Raw genomic sequence first — 23,938 nt, 5'->3', positions numbered from 1 at the left:
GTGTTCCTACCTTTCAAGTCGATCGATCGAACGGTTCGTTCGATCGGCTAGCTCACTCGATCAGCTAGCTCACTCGATCGGCTAGAAACTTCAGAATTTGGTCCTCAACTGAATGTCACTCGATCGAACAGTCTGTTCGATCGGCTGGCATTCCCTACTACAAACGAGTTATGAAAACGATTAAGTGTTGAAGTATAGTATTTCATGAGCCGAAGAGTAATGTTCACCAAATGCAGTTCGATCGAACATCTCTTCCTCAATACTACGCTTCATGAAATTTTGAAAGTGTGGGACCATGTGCTAGCCGATCGGCTGGCCCGGTCGATCGGCTGGCATGTCCGATCGGCTGGGCTGTTCGAACAGCCTAGCCGTTCGGCCAGCAAGTCTGACCTGGTCGGCTTTTCGTCTAACACTTGGCTGTTTGATTATTTGTCATTCTTTCAGGGTATCTTGACAACGTGTTGAACTATGATAACCTCCGTTCCTACCTGTTTCTTTGGCTCGGACAGGAATCACCCAAGTCCGGCCGGTGAACGGTTCGGAATGTCGGTTTAGAGTTTAACCCGAAATTGGTGAACCTTGTTCATAGAACCCGAATCTTGAACCCTTTCAACTGTTTGAATGATTAGTTGGCCGGTTCAAGCTCCGTTTCTATCGGTTTGAAGGCATTGAGTGTAAAAGAGTTGAAAGAAAGTTGAGATTCCTTCTTACAATCCTTCACAGCTTGTGGATGTTTAGATCTTTGATAGATCTTGCTTGTTTATGTGGAAATCGGTTAGATCTAAGCTAATCATAGTTGAATGAGGCCAAAACATGATGTTCTTCAAGAACACCATGATGACATCACCCAAGAACACCTAGATCTTGGTGATTTCATGGTTAGAATTCAAGTTTTGAAAGATAGGAAGGTGTAGAATCAAGTAATGATCATAAACGTACAAGATTTAGAGTGAAAACTTACCGGGATTGAGAGAAATCTGAGAAAAGATGAAGAATAGAAGCTGGCCGGTCAGAACTTTCCAAAAGTGGAAATGAAGACAAGGACAACCCTATTTATAGGCTTCCAAAAGAGGAAAGTGGCAGCCGATCGGCTAGGAGCTCCGATCGAGTGGGCTGCTTGATCGGCTGGCAAGATGCTAGCCGATCGGCTGGCCTGTTCGATCAGGATGCTTCCTGTTCGATCCGCGTCACACTTTGAGTATTTTGCAACGGTTTTCGATGTTTCGATTTCGATAGACGCTGATACGAATACGATAGAGTTCGTAGTCAAATTACTTTTAATCCCAACCACTATATCTAACATACAATCTTCTATAAGTCACGTTTCGATGTCGTTTTCGATTGTATTTGATTGCTTTTCGAGTTTTGATTTGATCTTCGATTGATTTGCTTGAATACCACACCAAACATAAAGTAAACACGCACAAGTACATAAGGCACACACACACGTATAACAATACCACAATTCGTATAATTCGAGTCTCGAGTTCGATGATTGTTAGATCGGTTTGATTGCTGATTAGTTAACTTTATCGCATTGTTACTTCCTATCATTCACAGTCGTAGATCGGTTCGCGCTAAAACACATTCGATTACTTCGATTCTTGCTGATTACAACACTTACTCCACATAATACAACTAAAACACAAAATCGACTATTTACAGTCAAAGAAAGTCAAAGTTGACTTGGACTTTGACTTTGACTTTGACATTCGAAAACACGGGGTATTACAGCCTCCCCTTGTTTAGGGAATTTCGTCCCGAAATTAGGCTCGAAGGCTACACAACGCCATGATTTAACAATTTGATGCTTCAGATCTATTTATTTAAACAACTGCGGGTACTTGGCCTTCATGTCGCTTTCGAGTTCCCAAGTGAACTTCGCGTCTCGTTTGCCTTCCCATCGGACCTTCACGATCGGGATGCGAGAGCGCCTGAGCTGCTTGGTTTGGCGATCCATGATTTCGACGGGCTTTTCCACGAAGTGTAATGTTTCATTGACCTGAAGATCGTCGAGCGGTACGATTAGATCATGATCAGCAAGGCATTTTCGGAGGTTAGAGACGTGGAAAGTCGGGTCGACGTTACTGAGTTCCTCCGGTAATTCGAGTCTGTAGGCGACTTTTCCGATTCTTTCCAGAACCCTAAAAGGTCCAACATATCGAGGCGCGAGTTTCCCTTTCTTGCCGAATCGGACTACACCCTTCCAAGGTGATACCTTTAGGAGCACGTAGTCACCAACTTCAAATTCAAGGGGCTTGCGTCTTTTATCGGCGTAACTTTTCTGTCTGTTCCGAGCTTTCACCAAGTTGTCTCTAATCTGGTGGATTTTGTCAGTCGTTTCTTGTAGAATCTCGGGACCGGTTAGTTGCGAGTGACCGATCTCGTGCCACACAATAGGCGATCGACATCTTCTACCATACAAAGCCTCGAAAGGTGCCATTTGGATGCTGGAATGATAGCTGTTATTGTACAAGAATTCCACCAATGGCAGGTGTTTGTTCCAACTACCGCCAAAATCTATAACACACGCTCGGAGCATGTCTTCAAGAGTACGGATCGTTCTTTCAGTCTGTCCGTCGGTTTGAGGATGGAATGCAGTACTCAGATTGAGCGACGTACCAAAGGCCGCTTGAAACGTTTCCCACAATCGTGAAGTGAACCGAGCGTCACAGTCTGAAATGATGTCACGAGGCGTACCATGATTACGAATGATCTCGTCGGTGTAGATTTGGGCTAGTCGTTCCACCTTGTAGTCTTCTCGTATCGGCAAGAAGTGGGCTGACTTCGTGAGACGATCGACTATGACCCAAATACTGTCGTGACCTGATGGCGTGGGCGGGAGCTTCGTTATGAAATCCATAGCTATACTCTCCCACTTCCATATAGGTATCGGCGGTTGTTCGAGTAAACCAGAAGGTCTTTGATGTTCAGCCTTGACTCTTGCACAAGTTAAACAGCTTCCAACGTATAGGGCGATATCCCGTTTCATACCCGGCCACCAGTACTTATAACGCAGGTCCTGGTACATCTTGTCTGCACCGGGGTGAATAGAATATCGGGACTTGTGGGCTTCATTCATAATAATCTTTCGCAAATCGGTCCGCTTAGGGATCCAAATTCGGTCCAGATAATAGAATATCCCATCTGATTTGCTTACTAACTGAGCTCCATCGTGATAGATTCTTTCTCTCTTCAATTTACGCTCGTTAAAGCAAGCATGTCGAGCTTCGCGAATAAGGGCTTCGAGGTTGTGCTGGGCTTGGATGTTTCGGGTACTGAGCACGTAACTTTTTCTGCTGAGCGCGTCAGCAACCACATTCGCCTTGCCTGGGTGATAACGAATCTCACAGTCGTAATCGTTGAGAAGTTCTACCCATCGGCGTTGACGCATATTAAGCTCTCTCTGATTAAAGATGTGTTGTAAACTCCTGTGATTAGTGTAGATCGTACACTTGGTGCCGTACAGGTAGTGTCGCCAAATCTTCAATGCAAAGACAACCGCGCCTAGCTCGAGGTCATGGGTTGTATAGTTCTTCTCGTGGATCTTGAGCTGACGAGATGCGTAGGCTATAACCTTGTCTCGCTGCATGAGGACACAGCCGAGACCAAGGTTAGAAGCATCACAGTAGACAATGAAGTTGTCGCTTCCGTCGGGCAGCGTAAGAATCAGTGCGTTGCACAGCATATGTTTGAGAGTTTGGAAGGCAGTCTCTTGTGCGTTTCCCCACACAAAAGGCTTGTTCTTATGAGTAAGAGAGGTAAGCGGCACAGCGATCTTAGAGAATCCTTCGATGAATCGTCGATAATAGCCCGCTAGTCCGAGAAAAGAACGAACTTCTGACGGGTTCTTAGGTGTAATCCAGCTTTTGACAGCTTCAATCTTCGTAGGATCGACATGGATACCCCGACTATTCACTATGTGACCCAGAAATTGAACCTCCTCCAACCAGAATTCGCACTTGGAGAACTTGGCATAGAGTTGGTTCCCCTGAAGTAACTCGAGAACCAAACGTAGATGTTGCGCGTGTTCGGCTTTCGATTTGGAATAGATCAAGACATCGTCGATGAACACGATGACGAAACGGTCAAGATAAGGCTTACACACACGATTCATTAGGTCCATACAAATCGTGGGTGCGTTGGTTAGACCAAAGGGCATAACAACAAGTTCGTAATGGCCATAACGGGTTCGGAAAGCAGTTTTGGGAATGTCCTCCTCTTGAATCCGTAGCTGACGATATCCTGAACGCAGGTCGATCTTAGAGAAACATGCTGCACCTTGTAGTTGATCAACAGATCGTCAATTCGGGGCAAGGGGTATCAGTTCTTAATGGTTAGCTTATTCAATTCCCGATAGTCGATGCACATCCGGAACGACCCGTCCTTCTTTTTGACGAAAAGGACTAGCGCGGCACAAGGAGAGGTGCTTGGGCGAATAAAGCCTTTTTCGAGTAATTCATGGAGTTGGTTCGAGAGTTCCCTCATTTCGGATGGAGCGAGTCGATAAGGGGCTTTGGCAACGGGGTTAGCTCCAGGAATGAGGTCGATGCGAAAGTCGATATCACGACTTGGTGGTAGTTCGGGAAGATCGTCAGGGAACACCTGAGGAAATTCACGAACCACTGGTACATCCTTGACTTCGACTTTCTTTTTCTTTCCCTTCTCCGCTACTACAATGTTGGCTAAGAAGGCTCGGTATTCCTTGCGGAGATACTTGCTGGCTTGAATACACGACATAAGCTTGAGACCTTTTGACGTTGTTTCACCGTACACACACAATACATCACCATTCGCGAGTGAGAATCGAATCATCTTCTCGAAACACACAACTTCAGCATGGTTTTCACGAAGAAAGTCCATGCCTATTATGACGTCAAAGCTTCCGAGTTGCATCGGAATAAGATCGATTGGGAAGATGTGATTGTTGAGTTCGAGAGTACAATTACGGAGTACAGAGTTAACGGCAATAGTTCTTCCTGTAGCGACTTCGACTTCGAATGCCGAGGATAGATAAGAGCGCTTACGACTAAGGAGCTTCTCAAATTCAAATGACACAAAGCAGTTATCGGCTCCAGTATCAAACAAACATGATGCATAAATACCATTCACAAGGAACATACCATTAACCACGTTGTTATCCGCCTGAGCCTGGCGGGCATTGATGTTGAAGATTCGGGCATGGGCTGCTTGCTGTTGTTGCTGAGGCTGCTGTTGTTGCTGTTGCTGCTGGGGCTCTTGCTTAACCACCCTGTTTGGGCACCTGTTTGCAAAATGGTTAGGGTCACCACATGCAAAGCAGACTCGAGCATTGACTGCAGGTGCTGGAGCTGCTTGTTGGCCTTGAGGGGCAGGGAGTAGAGCTTGGTTGACAGTAGCTTGAACTGGGGCTTGACGAGGACCATAGCCACAGTTCGCAGTGAAATGACCGTAAAGGTTGCAGTGAGCGCAAAAATGACAAGCTAGATCCAGTGGATGATGATACGAACATGTCGGGCAGAGTGGGTGAGGGCCTGTGTATGCACGTTTTGCTGGCGGTGCGTTGATCACTGGAGCTGAGCGCTGGTGCTGCTGCTGTTGAGCTGGTACAGCTTGTAGTGGAGTAGCGGTTGTTGCGGCAGCACAGCTCTTGTTGCTGGAGCTGTTGTTCTTCTTCCTTCTTCTTGAAGACTTGGAGGCTTGAGCAGTGGTGTTGTCGGTGGGTGCTGTAGTGGCTTGATGCAGAGACTTGGTTTGCTTATCCCAGAAACCAGCTTTTACTCGCTTATCATTGATCTCAGCGGCGAGTAGGTAGGTTTCTTCGATCGTTGCTGGCTTGGCGGCGTGAACAAAGTCGGCTACACAATCGGGCAGAGCTCGAATGTACTTCTTGATGGCTTAATCGGAGGTCTTGACTTGGTCAGGACAGATAATGCTAAGCTGCTTGAAGCGAGCAGTGAGAGCAGCGTTGTCTCCATCCTTCTGCTTGATTCCCCAGAACTCGTCCTCCAGCTTTTGGCGTTCATGAGGAGGGCAGAATTCTTCGATCATGATCGCCTTCAACTCCTTCCATGATAGCCCGTAAGCTGCATCATTTCCGCGCTTGTTTCGTTCGGCCGTCCACCAGTCTAGAGCACGGGACTGGAAGACGCCTGTAGCATTGAGAGTGCGGAGATGTTTAGGACATCCGCACTGGCGCAGAGTGACTTCGACTGAGTCGAACCAGTGAAACATGGCTGTCGGACCATCTTCGCCAGTGAACTCTTTTGGTCCACATGCTTTGAACTGCTTGAAGCTGAAAGCAGCCTTGCTCAATTCCTTAGGGAGTTCAGCTCGAGATTCGTCTGACAACTTACTAGCGTTTTCATACACCTCACTCATAGCTTTTGCCACGGTTTTGGAGATGATCGCAGCGAGACGTCGGTCTCTCTTCTCTTGGCAAGTCAAACGGTGTCGGGATCCAGACGACGACATGGTCTGCATTAGACATCGTCACGAGACTCAACACAGCGAAATCGAATCTCACCTCACACGTCTAGACTACTAAAACTTAGAATCACGTCGAATCACATATTTCGCAACATATAGGCACATAACCACAGATACACATAATCATAGAACACAGAAGTACACAGAGCACAGAATCACAGAAACAGAGAAGCACATAAGCACATAGGTACCTAGAGCGCATAACACAGAAACACGTAAATACCTAGGCACTTAATCACTAAGGTAGTCAGAAAACAGAAACCTATCCTTCAAAGCTCGCGTGTCGTTCGATTAGTATGTCGATTTGCATCGTATAGTATAGTCTAACTTAGTTGTATAGCATAACATAGCATGATACTGTCTAGATTTGGGATAACTGGGTGTCGAATTGAGATAGAATCAGCAAATGCGAGTCGTGTTTGTTGATCGAAGTGGTAGTAAAATCGAATATTACCTCAAAATAAAACAGAGAAAGCAAATATAAACATAAAACAGAGAAAGCACACAAAAATACATAAAATCAACAAGTCATCAGAGTATGCGGCTGCGGTTCTCAGAACCGAAACACATAGAATCGAGGGATAGATCGTCTGCGGCTACTAGACATCGACTACCCAAGGCAACTCGACTATTCACAGTAGAGTTGTCATCACTTTCGACTCTAGAGGTTGTGTTTCTGCCTCGAATCTTGGGCATTCCACACGCGTCTCCTAGGTCATACTTGTGAGTTCAGGTCGTTGGAGTCCATCGAAGCCTTGGTGAGATGAGTAAAATACAAAACAAACTGCTAAGGTTAGGGTTTCACCCCTTGGCTTAGCAATTTCTTCCTTGTTTTTAGTAAAATCGAGGAGAATTTTCCTCAAAATGGGGGTTTCACACTTGATTCGTTATAATTCTCCTCGTTTATTGGCAAAAATATAGAGATGAAGGAGTAAAATCCTCATAAGTCAGGAAATTTAGTCGGGAGTTTGCGGTTTTCACACCTATTCCTGACTGAATCGCCTGACGTTAGTTGAAAATTTGAGTGCAGTGATAGTGAAGAATTACAGAATAAGCACATAAACTGGGTCTATTGGTTCCTAATTATAGTCTAGGTCTCTAAGACAGCGGCCCGGACTAGGTCGTGTCTAACCTAATTCCCTATAGTTATGGCTCTGATACCAATCTGTCACACCCCAACCGATGGCGGAATCATCGGGGCATGGCACTGAGCGAAACAGATTGTTCAGAAGTTTCCATAACAACTATTTATATAATCCAGTTAAAGATACGTCCCATACCGTATCCCGAATAAACAAACATGTCATTACAGATAATCATCCAAACAAGAAATTTCCGTTCCGACAACTCAGATTCAAATATTATTACAGCAATTGTTTATCTGCTTCTAGACCCCTATTCTGTTGACTTTCTGGCTGTAATGCCAGAGGACAAGATCTACAGACAACTATGCCTTAGACGCTTGCTCTTGGCAGACAACTATTTGTTGGGGGCTTCTAGAAACTTATTCAAGCCTCGCTTTCCTAGCAAATAAGCATCCTAATTACCTGTCATATACGTTAAAATAAAGTCAATACATAAAATGTAAAGGTGAGCACACAAGTTTAATAATAGCATATAGAGTTCGAATAGTTTACGCATAACCAGGCACGTACACAGAGGAAAACGATGCATGTTAATTATCGACATGGGACCATCGATACCAACGACTGCGGGTTGACCGCCCGAGACGGTTCGCAATACATGATTACCACCGTAATCCATGCAAGTAATTGTCCTTAACAACCCCCGTGTGAACGGGTGCTGAGTCCAAACTATAGTACTATGTTGCTAAGGTAGGTAGATAGCACTCCACGTGTAAACATAATAAACAGCATTCATTTAGTCAAGTAGCACATGCAAATGGTCCGCGTTCAAATAGTTTGTGTTTGATTGTGATTTGATAGGTAACGTATGTAACACCCAAAAGTGCTAAAAGCAAAAAGGGATCGAGTATTCTCACAGTGATTGATTGTGGATTGAAGGGAGCGCTGAGAGTAAGATTAGCCTGAATAGTTCGATAGCACAACAATAAGTAACGCAGAAAAGTAAACAAGTGTGAATGGATCGAATGGGCTGATCGATCGAACGGGCTGTTCGGTCGGCTGGTATGTCCGGTTGGACAGTCCTGTTCGATCGGCCGGTAGGCTCGATCGGCTGGACCACTCGAGTGGATTGTTTCTTCCTTTGGTATGTTTGTGTTAGAGGATTTGAACTTTTGAAGTTTTTGTTGCAGTATTTGAGAACACTGAAGTGTTCCTACCTTTCAAGTCGATCGATCGAACGGTTCGTTCGATCGGCTAGCTCACTCGATCAGCTAGCTCACTCGATCGGCTAGCTCACTCGATCGGCTAGATACTTCAGAATTTGGTCCTCAACTGAATGTCACTCGATCGAACAGTCTGTTCGATCGGCTGGCATTCCCTACTACAAACGAGTTGTGAAAACGATTAAGTGTTGAAGTATAGTATTTCATGATCCGAAGAGTAATGTTCACCAAACGCAGTTCGATCGAACATCTCTTCCTCAATACTACGCTTCATGAAATTTTGAAAGTGTGGGACCATGTGCTAGCCGATCGGCTGGCCCGGTCGATCGGCTGGCATGTCCGATCAGCTGGGCTGTTCGAACAGCAAGTCTGACCTGGTCAGCTTTTCGTCTAACACTTGGCTGTTTGATTATTTGTCATTCTTTCAGGGTATCTTGACAACGTGTTGAACTATGATAACCTCCGTTCCTACCTGTTTCTTTGGCTCGGATAGGAATCACCCAAGTCCGGCCGGTGAACGGTTCGGAATGTCGGTTTAGAGTTTAACCCGAAATCGGTGAACCTTGTTCATAGAACCCGAATCTTGAACCCTTTCAACTGTTTGAATTATTAGTTGGCCGGTTCAAGCTCCGTTTCTATCGGTTTGAAGGCATTGAGTGTAAAAGAGTTGAAAGAAAGTTGAGATTCCTTCTTTCAATCCTTCACAGCTTGTGGATGTTTAGATCTTTGATGGATCTTAGCTTGTTTATGTGGAAATCGGTTAGATCTAAGCTAATCATAGTTGAATGAGGCCAAAACATGATGTTCTTCAAGAACACCATGATGACATCACCCAAGAACACCTAGATCTTGGTGATTTCACAGTTAGAATTCAAGTTTTGAAAGATAGAAAGGTGTAGAATCAAGTAATGATCATAAACGTACAAGATTTAGAGTGAAAACTTACCGGGATTGAGAGAAATCTGAGAAAAGATGAAGAATAGAAGCTGGATGGTCAGAACTTTCCAAAAGTGGAAATGAAGACAAGGACAGCCCTATTTATAGGCTTCCAAAAGAGGAAAGTGGCAGCCGATCGGCCAGGAGCTCCGATCGAGTGGGCTGCTCGATCGGCTGGCAAGATGCTAGCCGATCGGCTGGCCTGTTCGATCAGGATGCTTCCTGTTCGATCCGCGTCACACTTTGAGTATTTTGCGACGGTTTTTGACGTTTCGATTTCGATAGACGCTGATACGAATACGATAGAGTTCCTAGTCAAATTACTTTTAATCCCAACCACTATATCTAACATACAATCTTCTATAAGTCACGTTTCGATTTTGTTTTTGATTATGTTTGATTGCTTTTCGAGTTTCGATTCGATCTTCGATTGATTTGCTTGAATACCACACCAAACATAAAGTAAACACACACAAGTAACACATAAGGCAGACACACACGTATAACAATACCACAAATTCGTATAATTCGAGTCTCAAGTTCGATGACTGTTAGATCGGTTTAATTGCTGATTAGTTAACTTTATCGCATTGTTACTTCCTATCATTCACAGTCGTAGATCGGTTCGCGCTAAAACACATTCGATTACTTCGATTCTTGCTGATTACAACACTTACTCCACATAATACAACTAAAACACAAAATCGACTATTTACAGTCAAAGAAAGTCAAAGTTGACTTGGACTTTGACTTTGACTTTGACTTTGACATTCGAAAACACGGGGTGTTACAGATAATACTTACCATCTCGATCTATGGTGATGCTACATGTTGCTCTGAATCGTAGTCCTAAACACCCAATTAAGATCTTGCTGTAAAGAATCAAGAAATCAAGACTTAGGGTTCAATGTCAAAAGAAGAAAATGTGATTCAGAGATCACGAACCTGTAACTATCGATGTCGCCGTATGTTGATCACTTCGAACACAAAGAAATTCGGTCGTTGATTTGGTGATTCAGAAGTGTGATTTTGAGTGAATCTGCGTTATATTGTGAGAGAGAGAGAATAGAAAGTAAAAGGTAAAGTTGAGAAATGTGGATATCAAGGAGACGTGGTTTCAAAATACCAATGTACAAACAACATTACACAAGATACAACATGCAATAGCACAAAACATATGTTATGCATAGAGTACAACCATCATATGCATAGTTATGTTGTAAATTAGAGTATATATAAATTAGCTGACTAAATTATAAGAGTGATAATTTGCATTTTGTTTTTTTTTCATAGATTGAATTAGGAGAGCATAACGACACTAATAAGTCTTAATTTAATAATCTTTTTCTAATGTTTGGTTGGAAATATTTGGCATTACAAAGAAATTTATCTTTTCTTAGATTTTTGTGTCTGAGCCTATGTAGCATGATAGTTTATGTCTTTTCGTCTTATTGTTTGCTTTGGAAAACATACTCTTACAAGCATGCATCTTGCATTGGAACGATATTCAGAAGAGGTGGCTTTTTCTTAACTGTATACACCTTATTTAATTTATTATTATACACTTATGTTGCTTAGTTATATCTAAAACATTGTCTATAACTTTTACCTAGAGGAATTTGAACAAAAGGTGTCACCCAAAAGTGTTATCTGAAATAATATCAAGTCTTGGATAAGATATGTGATAAATAGACATGGTTGTTTGATTAAGAGCAATTTTTTCTTTTTAGAAAAAGAGCTAGGCAGTGGATCAACTTATTACTATAGCTCATGTTACGTGAATATGTAAAAGAGGACAAAATTTGAAACAAAAAAGAGCTAAGCAGCGGACCAACTTATTACTATAGGGATTTTTTTAGTGGTCTTTGGGTTATTCGGGTAAAGTTGAATCCAAAAAATAACATTTGGTTGCCAAACTGAAGATGGGTATTCGGGTTCGGGTATTAATAATAACTAGGTTCGGTTTCCTCACATTTTTTCTTTCAGGTAAGATTTGATTACCAACCCGAAGTTGGAATCTTGATGGAAAGTAAAAGTGAGAGGAAGCCGTTGTTGGAGGTAAAGAAAGAGAATTTTAAAGAAACTAAGAAGCAAAGCAAATTGTATGCTTTAGTATTACTGCCAATGTTATTTAATCATGCATGTGGTCATTTGCGTCTTTGAGTTTGTTTTCCTTATTGTATGATTTTGTTCCCGGTGCTATATAATTGCTTTAAAAAACAGTAGGCTTCCACTATGGTTACACTTCATACCTGGAATTGAGTTTGAGACTTATAACGAGCCTTTTAAGGTTAATTATTATCTTTTAGTAAACATCCAAAGCTTCCTTATTTGGTCTACGGTTACTTGCCCTGTTCATAGGTAATGGGAATGTAGAAAATATAAATGCAATTGCTTTCAACATGCTAATAAATACTAATGTGAGTCAAATTTTCATATTGAAAACATTCCACTAGCTCCTTTTTATTATATTAAAATGATTCCAAAGGCATGGCTTATCATGACTTAAAAATGTAGTTTAGTTTAACAACTAGAAATTCTTCAAGTTCTTTTACATGTGATGCTCATTTAACAGCTTAGTTTTATAATATTGTGATTATGATAAAGTTTGAGTTCATCTATAGTTATTTATTTCAGATGATGAGGTGAAATATGTTGTTAAGTTAAACAATTGGTGTGATCCAAAAAAATATGGGTAATAGGCCCCTTTGGCTATTCATCCACCATGGCGTGTCTTCTTAGGCGTATGGCAAATGCGTCTTTGAAAATTCACGTACTCTGTTCGAGCTTGAAGAAATGTGCCATTCCGTAATGTTTTAGTATTTTTTTTTAAATCAAATTATTATCGGGCTTAATAAACCTAATGCCAACACTTACTCCACATAATACAACTAAAACACAAAATCGACTATTTACAGTCAAAGAAAGTCAAAGTTGACTTGGACTTTGACTTTGACTTTCGAAAACACGGGGTGTTACAGATAATACTTACCATCTCAATCTATGGTGATGCTACATGTTGCTCTGAATCGTAGTCCTAAACACCTAATTAAGATCTTGCTGTAAAGAATCAAGAAATCAAGACTTAGGGTTCAATGTCAAAAGAAGAAAATGTGATTCAGAGATCACGAACCTGTAACTATCGATGTCGCCGTATGCTGATCACTTCGAACACAAAGAAATTCGGTCGTTGATTTGGTGATTCAGAAGTGTGATTTTGAGTGAATCTGCGTTATATTGTGAGAGAGAGAGAATAGAAAGTAAAAGGTAAAGTTGAGAAATGTGGATATCAAGGAGACGTGGTTTCAAAATACCAATGTACAAACAACATTACACAAGATACAACATGCAATAGCACAAAACATATGTTATGCATAGAGTACAACCATCATATGCATAGTTATGTTGTAAATTAGAGTATATATAAATTAGCTGACTAAATTATAAGAGTGATAATTTGCATTTTGTTTTTTTTTCATAGATTGAATTAGGAGAGCATAACGACACTAATAAGTCTTAATTTAATAATCTTTTTCTAATGTTTGGTTGGAAATATTTGGCATTACAAAGAAATTTATCTTTTCTTAGATTTTTGTGTCTGAGCCTATGTAGCATGATAGTTTATGTCTTTTCGTCTTATTGTTTGCTTTGGAAAACATACTCTTACAAGCATGCATCTTGCATTGGAACGATATTCAGAAGAGGTGGCTTTTTCTTAACTGTATACACCTTATTTAATTTATTATTATACACTTATGTTGCTTAGTTATATCTAAAACATTGTCTATAACTTTTACCTAGAGGAATTTGAACAAAAGGTGTCACCCAAAAGTGTTATCTGATTAATATCAAGTCTTGGATAAGATATTGTGATAAATAGACATGGTTGTTTGATTAAGAGCAATTTTTTCTTTTTAGAAAAAGAGCTAGGCAGTGGATCAACTTATTACTATAGCTCATGTTACGTGAATATGTAAAAGAGGACAAAATTTGAAACAAAAAAGAGCTAAGCAGCGGACCAACTTATTACTATAGGGATTTTTTTTAGTGGTCTTTGGGTTATTCGGGTAAAGTTGAATCCAAAAAATAACATTTGGTTGCCAAACTGAAGATGGGTATTCGGGTTCGGGTATTAATAATAACTAGGTTCGGTTTCCTCGCATTTTTTCTTTCAGGTAAGATTTGATTACCAACCCGAAGTTGGAATCTTGATGGAAAGTAAAAGTGAGAGGAAGCCGTTGTTGGAGGTAAAGAAAGAGAATTTTAAAGAAACTAAGAAGCAAAGCAAATTGTATGCTTTAGTATTACTGCCAATGTTATTTGATCATGCATGTGGTCATTTGCGTCTTTGAGTTTGTTTTCCTTATTGTATGATTTTGTTCCCGGTGCTATATAATTGCTTTAAAAAACAGTAGGCTTCCACTATGGTTACACTTCATACCTGGAATTGAGTTTCAGACTATAACGAGCCTTTTAAGGTTAATTATTATCTTTTAGTAAACATCCAAAGCTTCCTTATTTGGTCTACGGTTACTTGCCCTGTTCATAGGTAATGGGAATGTAGAAAATATAAATGCAATTGCTTTAATAAATACTAATGTGAGTCAAATTTTCATATTGAAAACATTCCACTAGCTCCTTTTTATTATATTAAAATGATTCCAAAGGCATGGCTTATCATGACTTAAAAATGTAGTTTAGTTTAACAACTAGAAATTCTACAAGTTCTTTTACATGTGATGCTCATTTAACAGCTTAGTTTTATAATATTGTGATTATGATAAAGTTTGAGTTCATATATAGTTATTTATTTCAGATGATGAGGTGAAATATGTTGTTGAGTTAAACAATTGGTGTGATCCAAAAAAATATGGGTAATAGGCCCCTTTGGCTATTCATCCACCATGGCGTGTCTTCTTAGGCGTATGGCAAATGCGTCTTTGAAAATTCACGTACTCTGTTTGAGCTTGAAGAAATGTGCCATTCCGTAATGTTTTATTATTTTTTTTTTAAATCAAATTATTATCGGGCTTAATAAACCTAATGCCAACACTTACTCCACATAATACAACTAAAACACAAAATCGACTATTTACAGTCAAAGAAAGTCAAAGTTGACTTGGACTTTGACTTTGACTTTGACATTCGAAAACACGGGGTGTTACAGATAATACTTACCATCTCGATCTATGGTGATGCTACATGTTGCTCTGAATCGTAGTCCTAAACACCCAATTAAGATCTTGCTGTAAAGAATCAAGAAATCAAGACTTAGGGTTCAATGTCAAAAGAAGAAAATGTGATTCAGAGATCACGAACCTGTAACTATCGATGTCGCCGTATGCTGATCACTTCGAACACAAAGAAATTCGGTCGTTGATTTGGTGATTCAGAAGTGTGATTTTGAGTGAATCTGCGTTATATTGTGAGAGAGAGAGAATAGAAAGTAAAAGGTAAAGTTGAGAAATGTGGATATCAAGGAGACGTGGTTTCAAAATACCAATGTACAAACAACATTACACAAGATACAACATGCAATAGCACAAAACATATGTTATGCATAGAGTACAACCATCATATGCATAGTTATGTTGTAAATTAGAGTATATATAAATTAGCTGACTAAATTATAAGAGTGATAATTTGCATTTTGTTTTTTTTTTCATAGATTGAATTAGGAGAGCATAACGACACTAATAAGTCTTAATTTAATAATCTTTTTCTAATGTTTGGTTGGAAATATTTGGCATTACAAAGAAATTTATCTTTTCTTAGATTTTTGTGTCTGAGCCTATATAGCATGATAGTTTATGTCTTTTCGTCTTATTGTTTGCTTTGGAAAACATACTCTTACAAGCATGCATCTTGCATTGGAACGATATTCAGAAGAGGTGGCTTTTTCTTAACTGTATACACCTTATTTAATTTATTATTATACACTTATGTTGCTTAGTTATATCTAAAACATTGTCTATAACTTTTACCTAGAGGAATTTGAACAAAAGGTGTCACCCAAAAGTGTTATCTGATTAATATCAAGTCTTGGATAAGATATGTGATAAATAGACATGGTTGTTTGATTAAGAGCAATTTTTTCTTTTTAGAAAAAGAGCTAGGCAGTGGATCAACTTATTACTATAGCTCATGTTACGTGAATATGTAAAAGAGGACAAAATTTGAAACAAAAAAGAGCTAAGCAGCGGACCAACTTATTACTATAGGGATTTTTTTTAGTGGTCTTTGGGTTATTCGGGTAAAGTTGAATCCAAAAAATAACATTTGGTTGCCAAACTGAAGATGGGTATTCGGGTTCGGGTATTAATAATAACTAGGTTCGGTTTCCTCGCATTTTTTCTTTCAGGTAAGATTTGATTACCAACCCGAAGTTGGAATCTTGATGGAAAGTAAAAGTGAGAGGAAGCCGTTGTTGGAGGTAAAGAAAGAGAATTTTAAAGAAACTAAGAAGCAAAGCAAATTGTATGCTTTAGTATTACTGCCAATGTTATTTGATCATGCATGTGGTCATTTGCGTCTTTGAGTTTGTTTTCCTTATTGTATGATTTTGTTCCCGGTGCTATATAATTGCTTTAAAAAACAGTAGGCTTCCACTATGGTTACACTTCATACCTGGAATTGAGTTTCAGACTATAACGAGCCTTTTAAGGTTAATTATTATCTTTTAGTAAACATCCAAAGCTTCCTTATTTGGTCTACGGTTACTTGCCCTGTTCATAGGTAATGGGAATGTAGAAAATATAAATGCAATTGCTTTAATAAATACTAATGTGAGTCAAATTTTCATATTGAAAACATTCCACTAGCTCCTTTTTATTATATTAAAATGATTCCAAAGGCATGGCTTATCATGACTTAAAAATGTAGTTTAGTTTAACAACTAGAAATTCTACAAGTTCTTTTACATGTGATGCTCATTTAACAGCTTAGTTTTATAATATTGTGATTATGATAAAGTTTGAGTTCATATATAGTTATTTATTTCAGATGATGAGGTGAAATATGTTGTTGAGTTAAACAATTGGTGTGATCCAAAAAAATATGGGTAATAGGCCCCTTTGGCTATTCATCCACCATGGCGTGTCTTCTTAGGCGTATGGCAAATGCGTCTTTGAAAATTCACGTACTCTGTTTGAGCTTGAAGAAATGTGCCATTCCGTAATGTTTTATTATTTTTTTTTAAATCAAATTATTATCGGGCTTAATAAACCTAATGCCAACACTTACTCCACATAATACAACTAAAACACAAAATCGACTATTTACAGTCAAAGAAAGTCAAAGTTGACTTGGACTTTGACTTTGACTTTGACATTCGAAAACACGGGGTGTTACAGATAATACTTACCATCTCGATCTATGGTGATGCTACATGTTGCTCTGAATCGTAGTCCTAAACACCCAATTAAGATCTTGCTGTAAAGAATCAAGAAATCAAGACTTAGGGTTCAATGTCAAAAGAAGAAAATGTGATTCAGAGATCACGAACCTGTAACTATCGATGTCGCCGTATGCTGATCACTTCGAACACAAAGAAATTCGGTCGTTGATTTGGTGATTCAGAAGTGTGATTTTGAGTGAATCTGCGTTATATTGTGAGAGAGAGAGAATAGAAAGTAAAAGGTAAAGTTGAGAAATGTGGATATGAAGGAGACGTGGTTTCAAAATACCAATGTACAAACAACATTACACAAGATACAACATGCAATAGCACAAAACATATGTTATGCATAGAGTACAACCATCATATGCATAGTTATGTTGTAAATTAGAGTATATATAAATTAGCTGACTAAATTATAAGAGTGATAATTTGCATTTTGTTTTTTTTTTCATAGATTGAATTAGGAGAGCATAACGACACTAATAAGTCTTAATTTAATAATCTTTTTCTAATGTTTGGTTGGAAATATTTGGCATTACAAAGAAATTTATCTTTTCTTAGATTTTTGTGTCTGAGCCTATATAGCATGATAGTTTATGTCTTTTCGTCTTATTGTTTGCTTTGGAAAACATACTCTTACAAGCATGCATCTTGCATTGGAACGATATTCAGAAGAGGTGGCTTTTTCTTAACTGTATACACCTTATTTAATTTATTATTATACACTTATGTTGCTTAGTTATATCTAAAACATTGTCTATAACTTTTACCTAGAGGAATTTGAACAAAAGGTGTCACCCAAAAGTGTTATCTGATTAATATCAAGTCTTGGATAAGATATGTGATAAATAGACATGGTTGTTTGATTAAGAGCAATTTTTTCTTTTTAGAAAAAGAGCTAGGCAGTGGATCAACTTATTACTATAGCTCATGTTACGTGAATATGTAAAAGAGGACAAAATTTGAAACAAAAAAGAGCTAAGCAGCGGACCAACTTATTACTATAGGGATTTTTTTTAGTGGTCTTTGGGTTATTCGGGTAAAGTTGAATCCAAAAAATAACATTTGGTTGCCAAACTGAAGATGGGTATTCGGGTTCGGGTATTAATAATAACTAGGTTCGGTTTCCTCGCATTTTTTCTTTCAGGTAAGATTTGATTACCAACCCGAAGTTGGAATCTTGATGGAAAGTAAAAGTGAGAGGAAGCCGTTGTTGGAGGTAAAGAAAGAGAATTTTAAAGAAACTAAGAAGCAAAGCAAATTGTATGCTTTAGTATTACTGCCAATGTTATTTGATCATGCATGTGGTCATTTGCGTCTTTGAGTTTGTTTTCCTTATTGTATGATTTTGTTCCCGGTGCTATATAATTGCTTTAAAAAACAGTAGGCTTCCACTATGGTTACACTTCATACCTGGAATTGAGTTTCAGACTTATAACGAGCCTTTTAAGGTTAATTATTATCTTTTAGTAAACATCCAAAGCTTCCTTATTTGGTCTACGGTTACTTGCCCTGTTCATAGGTAATGGGAATGTAGAAAATATAAATGCAATTGCTTTCAACATGCTAATAAATACTAATGTGAGTCAAATTTTCATATTGAAAACATTCCACTAGCTCCTTTTTATTATATTAAAATGTTTCCAAAGGCATGGCTTATCATGACTTAAAAATGTAGTTTAGTTTAACAACTAGAAATTCTACAAGTTCTTTTACATGTGATGCTCATTTAAAGTTTAGTTTTATAATATTGTGATTATGATAAAGTTTGAGTTCATATATAGTTATTTATTTCAGATGATGAGGTGAAATATGTTGTTGAGTTAAACAATTGGTGTGATCAAAAAAATATGGGTAATAGGCCCCTTTGGCTATTCATCCACCATGGCGTGTCTTCTTAGGCGTATGGCAAATGCGTCTTTGAAAATTCACGTACTCTGTTCGAGCTTGAAGAAATGTGCCATTCCGTAATGTTTTATTATTTTTTTTAAATCAAATTATTATCGGGCTTAATAAACCTAATGCCAAGTGAGCTAAATTCTAAACCATGATAAACGATTTGTAAATGGACCTATATTGGAATTATTATGTGTTTACTATTTAAAAATAATATCTTACTAATATAATAAATCAAAGCTTCTAAATCCCATGTGTCAACACCACATGCCTTCCCATTTTCTCTCTCCTAGATGTCAACTTGTGAAGCCCCTTCCCTAATTAAATCCTATGTGTTATTTTCTTATAATTTTGATTTTTTTTTATAAAGCCTAAAGGGAATGGGCGGCAATTCACATGAGTAGTAGAACTTTTAAAATTTGAATGACACTGCAAATATTTATTGTCTGCATTCCCTAGATAATCAGTGCTTCTCCTCTCAAAACTCATTTCTCTCTCTCTCTAATCTTCACTATTCTCTCTGGGTAAACATCAACGAGAAGCACCAAATTTCTCCATTGTTATTTGCAACTTATCTGGATTCCAAAATGTTGAGCAAACGTCATCAATAAAGGTTGTCAGCAGTGGCATTATCTCCGGCAGAGGTGTAACCACCGGTTTTCATACAGATCCGGTGGCTGTCACTAGATTGATGAGGTTTTGGTTGGGATTCGCGACTTGGTGAGATGTGCAGGTTATAAGGTAAACATATTTCTGTTTTTGTAATGTGATACGAGCCCTAATTTCCCCTTTTCATTCTCCCCCTCTTTGTTCTCTGATTTGGATGAAACCCCAAAACTTGCTTCTGTATCCCCAAATCAACATCAAGCGAAAACCCTAATCTCGCAATCTGGTCACGTTGGTGCTTGAAACATGAGGGTTTGTTTCTTTTTGTTCGAACCTTTGTTGATTGTGTTAATCAAGTTGTGGATCTGGTGTGTTTGATGTTTGATTCTTGAATTGGTTAGCTAAAGTTTGTTACTTTTATATAATTTCAAAAGAAGAAAAAGATAGTGATTTGTGTTGTGTATATACATTTCTAAATTGAGATGTTATTTGATTTCAAGATGGCCTTTTTGTTGCTTTCTTGAATCTTTTTCATCCATAGAAGAAAACCTAAGTTGCATTTTTTATTACAGTTTTTGGGTTCTATAGTTTTTCATTCAAGTGAGTGAGTTCTTGATGGCTACAGGTTGGAACCTTTTGATCAATATATTAATAATATTAATGTTTGTATTGATAATTAACACATAAATTGAGGATCATGACATCTACTTCACTAAAACGTCACAAAAATCACAGGCCTAATAGTACTATTTTTTTTGCAGCCACGCCCCAAAGAAGTGTTGTGGCGTTACTTACACTAAAAAGCGCAAGGTATTATTTGTTATGCTTTTATTCTTAATATATACTACATAACCTTGGAGTCTCTCTAACATGACATCGATACATTGACCGAGTAATGTGATTCTTGAAGTATATTTTTGTGTTATAGGCTGGTCAAGTTTATGGAGTCTCTCTAACTGGTAATTTATTGAGTAAGTCCGGTGTTTTTTCCAGAACAGAAAGCCAGTGGTGAAGATTTTCAGAAGAAATGGATTGAGGTTTGTTTTCAAGTTTCAATATGCAGTGTTTTCTCAAAGTATATAATCATTAAACCCAATTGTTTGATACTTTTGGGCCTTACAGGGTTTGTCTCAGTAGCATAAACGTTTACGGTCCAGGTCATGTTCCTCATGGATATAGAAGGAAATCACTTTTGGATGTTCTTCCAGTTTTTTATTGTTACATCTGTTACAATTTTGTGGTTATGCTGTAAGATAACTTAGTATTGTTAATGTAGCTGAGTGATTCTTTAGAGTCAAAAGAATATGATTTCTTCTTTATGGTGTTAACTTGATAGATTAAGTTTATTAACGAAATTGTGGAAATAGATTCAAGCTTAAAGGGGGTGTTTGGAATTGTTACTAAAACGGTTGATGGCTTTTGAATAAGTATCATGATTGCTCCATTGAAAAGCATTTCAAACTTAGCATCAAAGTCTAATAAAATCATTACACCAACATTATTGTGCTACAGTTACATTATTTCTCACTAAATCACTTTGATGACATATAGAATGTTGTAAGAATATATATGTTTAGTCTTTAGAGGTGACTGCCCTAAAATTGATTCAGTTTTTGATATTGGTTTTGATTAGGGTTATGGAATTGGGATCATTTTATACAGTTGACATGTGCACGGTTCATTTTATAGATCCCATGAAGATGGCTCAGTATCATCACGTAAGCAGCCCTTATATCGTTAAACAAGAGTGACATAGTTGTGAAGTACATAAAGCTTGAATGTAGCCCCCTCGGTGGAGCCTGTTAAAAGTAAGTATACATATTTTTTCAGTTAAGAAAATATGAAAAAAGATGTCCATAACGCATCAGTTTATAACTATCTTTCATAAGTGTTTGGTCTATTTTAAGCTAACAAGAATGTAGATGCTTTTTTTTTGTTTTTTAAAGTTATCTAAATTATGTACTTTTACTCTATCCTCTGTGAATATTTTTAATTTGATTTTGATTGTTTATAGGAATTAACTTTACACTATATTATTCTTGATTAGTCATCAAACGCAATGGGCGATTAAATTATTTTATACTTATTTTTATTGTTTATGCCAAATCTTTTTATCTGCAGTGATTGAAAGTGTACATGTGGAGAAGAATCACATTACTGATCAAGTTGTTGAACCACCAGAGGAAATCTCAAGTTGCCGAGCCGAGTCCAGTTTTAGGTGTTTTATATATAACTTTCAAGTATTTGGCAGGTCGGGTGGGTTGTGTAGTGTGTACCAGAGAAAAACTCATTATGAATTGTGAGTTTTTATTGTTTAGATTATATTATTCAAAGTCCTTATAAAATTTTACACTATTTTCATGTTGTTTGTTCGGTTAATTTGACGAAATCGTTTTAATACTGTTTTATCTATATGTATATATTTTTTTTTAAATTATGTCATATATAATTATTTCTCTACCCGTGTGGCACACGGGTGATAACCTAGAGCCAAAACCCCTCGATTTTGTAAATTTTGGCATAAAACTTATTTGACCAGTTCGGGTTATTCAAATTTTGAATTTTTAAGACTGAATTCGGATTTGAACATAATTTTATACCAAAATTGATAGAAAGATATCCGTTTTTGTTTTGATTTCAGATTCTAATCAAGCAAGCCATTGAAGCTTCAGATTGTTTAAGACCAGAATTGGACCTTAGAACCGAAGACATTGTTGAAATCGAATTGGTAAGTTGTTAAATGTTTTTTGGATTTTTTATAATACAAAAAGGGTGTGAATTTGTGACACGGGAATGTAATTTGGTTTTGTACGAAGTGCCTTAGAATGGGCGTCAGGTTTCCATACATAAGGGTATTGTAATCTCAAACAAAAGGCTTGTATAAGCTTGAAGAAGCGGTCAAACTCGCAGCCTTTTCTTTGAATCTTTCCGGTCGCGAAAAACCTGTCAGGCAGCCTGGAAACAATAATGGTGTGAGTCTGGAAACAATAATGGTGAGGGCTGGGGAAAGTGCTGACCTAAATTTGTATGTATATGCAGTCCTTATTTTTTTGATGCCTTCTTTATTTATGTAGCTCTTTAAAGTTGTAGGTCTGAAGGTGTAATTCATGAAAATTGTATCACATTCGCCTTCTACTCTACTTGGACCAAATTGAGCTCTTTGGGGCTGCCTTAAATTGGCTCATGGCTGGTCCAAGAGGCCTGTTCAATGATGGTGCACCATCTATTGCAGCAGTCTGCATGCTGCAGTGGCATAAAACGAAGGCCAACCAGGGATTACCCCTGTCATACAGCCTAAAGGTATTGAATTGAAAGATAATCCAACGGGTGAATAGGTGGCAGGAGGATCTGATTGGAGAAAAGATGCAGGAGATGAAGGTGGAGCGATAAAGGGAAATATTACCATGTAATTGTTAGCGCTTTGGGTCGCGGGTGGTGCTGGTCCGGGTGGCGCTGACTCAGGCGCTAAGAGGGCGTGACTAATTTGTTTGCTTTATTTGTAAGATCTAAAACACAAGTATAGACTCCAGCAGCTGCCCCATCTCATCTCTTCTGAAGACATATATGTAATATGCAATGTGAAATGATTTATTAAGAAATTATAGAACCGATGAATCGCAAATTAAAAACACCACTGTACTGAACAAGCATAAAAATGATTACTTTAAATTTCCATTTCCTAATTAGATTTAAGTAAAACTATCATACTGTTAGTGTCTATTTTCAAAGTGATAATTTTTCAGTTGCCATTTACACATGTATATCCTGCACCTATAGCTACTCTGATCAATGAATAATGCACTTGACGAAACGAAAACTGTTTTTAAGAAGTAATTGTTCCTCCTGATGGCATCCCTCATGCTTTTTTATTCTAAAGATAACTACTCAGTTGCCATTTACACATGTATATCCTGCACCACGTAGCAGTCATGTTAGCAAGGCGGCGTGGTGAGAAAAACATGTGGTAGAAAGGACGTTAAAGTGGTGTTTTAAAAAAAAACGGAAACCAATAAAATGTTAGTATGAAGAGGTTATCCAATTATAAGAAATCATATATATAAAATTCTTTTATAAATATAAACTTTTATATAACAACTCATAACCCGTGAAGCTCACGGGTATATAACCTAGTTAACATATACATATATCGGTTTTTTTTACAAATCATGTGCCACTCGAAATCATGGGCCTTGTGCGAAGGTCCTCCCCGCACACCATCAAAGCCACCACTGGCGTATGGGTTGCGAAAATATTTTTATACAGAGGTCTCATTATGAATTAAAAAGGAATTAGTTTTATATGAAAACTTTGAATACATATGAATG

General features: G+C 38.1%; 1 long non-coding RNA gene across 7 annotated transcripts; it reads left to right on the top strand.

Annotated features, from left to right (window-relative positions):
• Positions 1-19,462: 19,462 nt before the first annotated feature.
• LOC110941537 lies at positions 19,463-23,290 on the top strand. Of its 7 annotated transcripts, none has more exons than XR_002594153.2 (8): positions 19,463-19,748; positions 20,375-20,423; positions 20,542-20,650; positions 21,303-21,421; positions 21,735-21,912; positions 22,255-22,341; positions 22,430-22,606; positions 22,704-23,290. It is a non-coding gene; the product is annotated as an uncharacterized LOC110941537 (long non-coding RNA). The 7 variants fall into 7 exon arrangements; XR_002594155.2 differs by having other exon boundaries at positions 21,247-21,421; positions 22,438-22,606; XR_004894480.1 differs by having other exon boundaries at positions 21,247-21,421; positions 22,430-22,583.
• The last annotated feature ends 648 nt before the right edge of the window (positions 23,291-23,938 follow it).

Source organism: Helianthus annuus, chromosome 5 (genome assembly GCF_002127325.2).
Source record: "Helianthus annuus cultivar XRQ/B chromosome 5, HanXRQr2.0-SUNRISE, whole genome shotgun sequence".
NCBI classification, from domain to species: domain Eukaryota; kingdom Viridiplantae; phylum Streptophyta; class Magnoliopsida; order Asterales; family Asteraceae; genus Helianthus; species Helianthus annuus.
The sequence above is the reverse complement of the archived record's forward strand: the minus strand, read 5'-3'. Positions and strand labels throughout refer to the sequence as shown.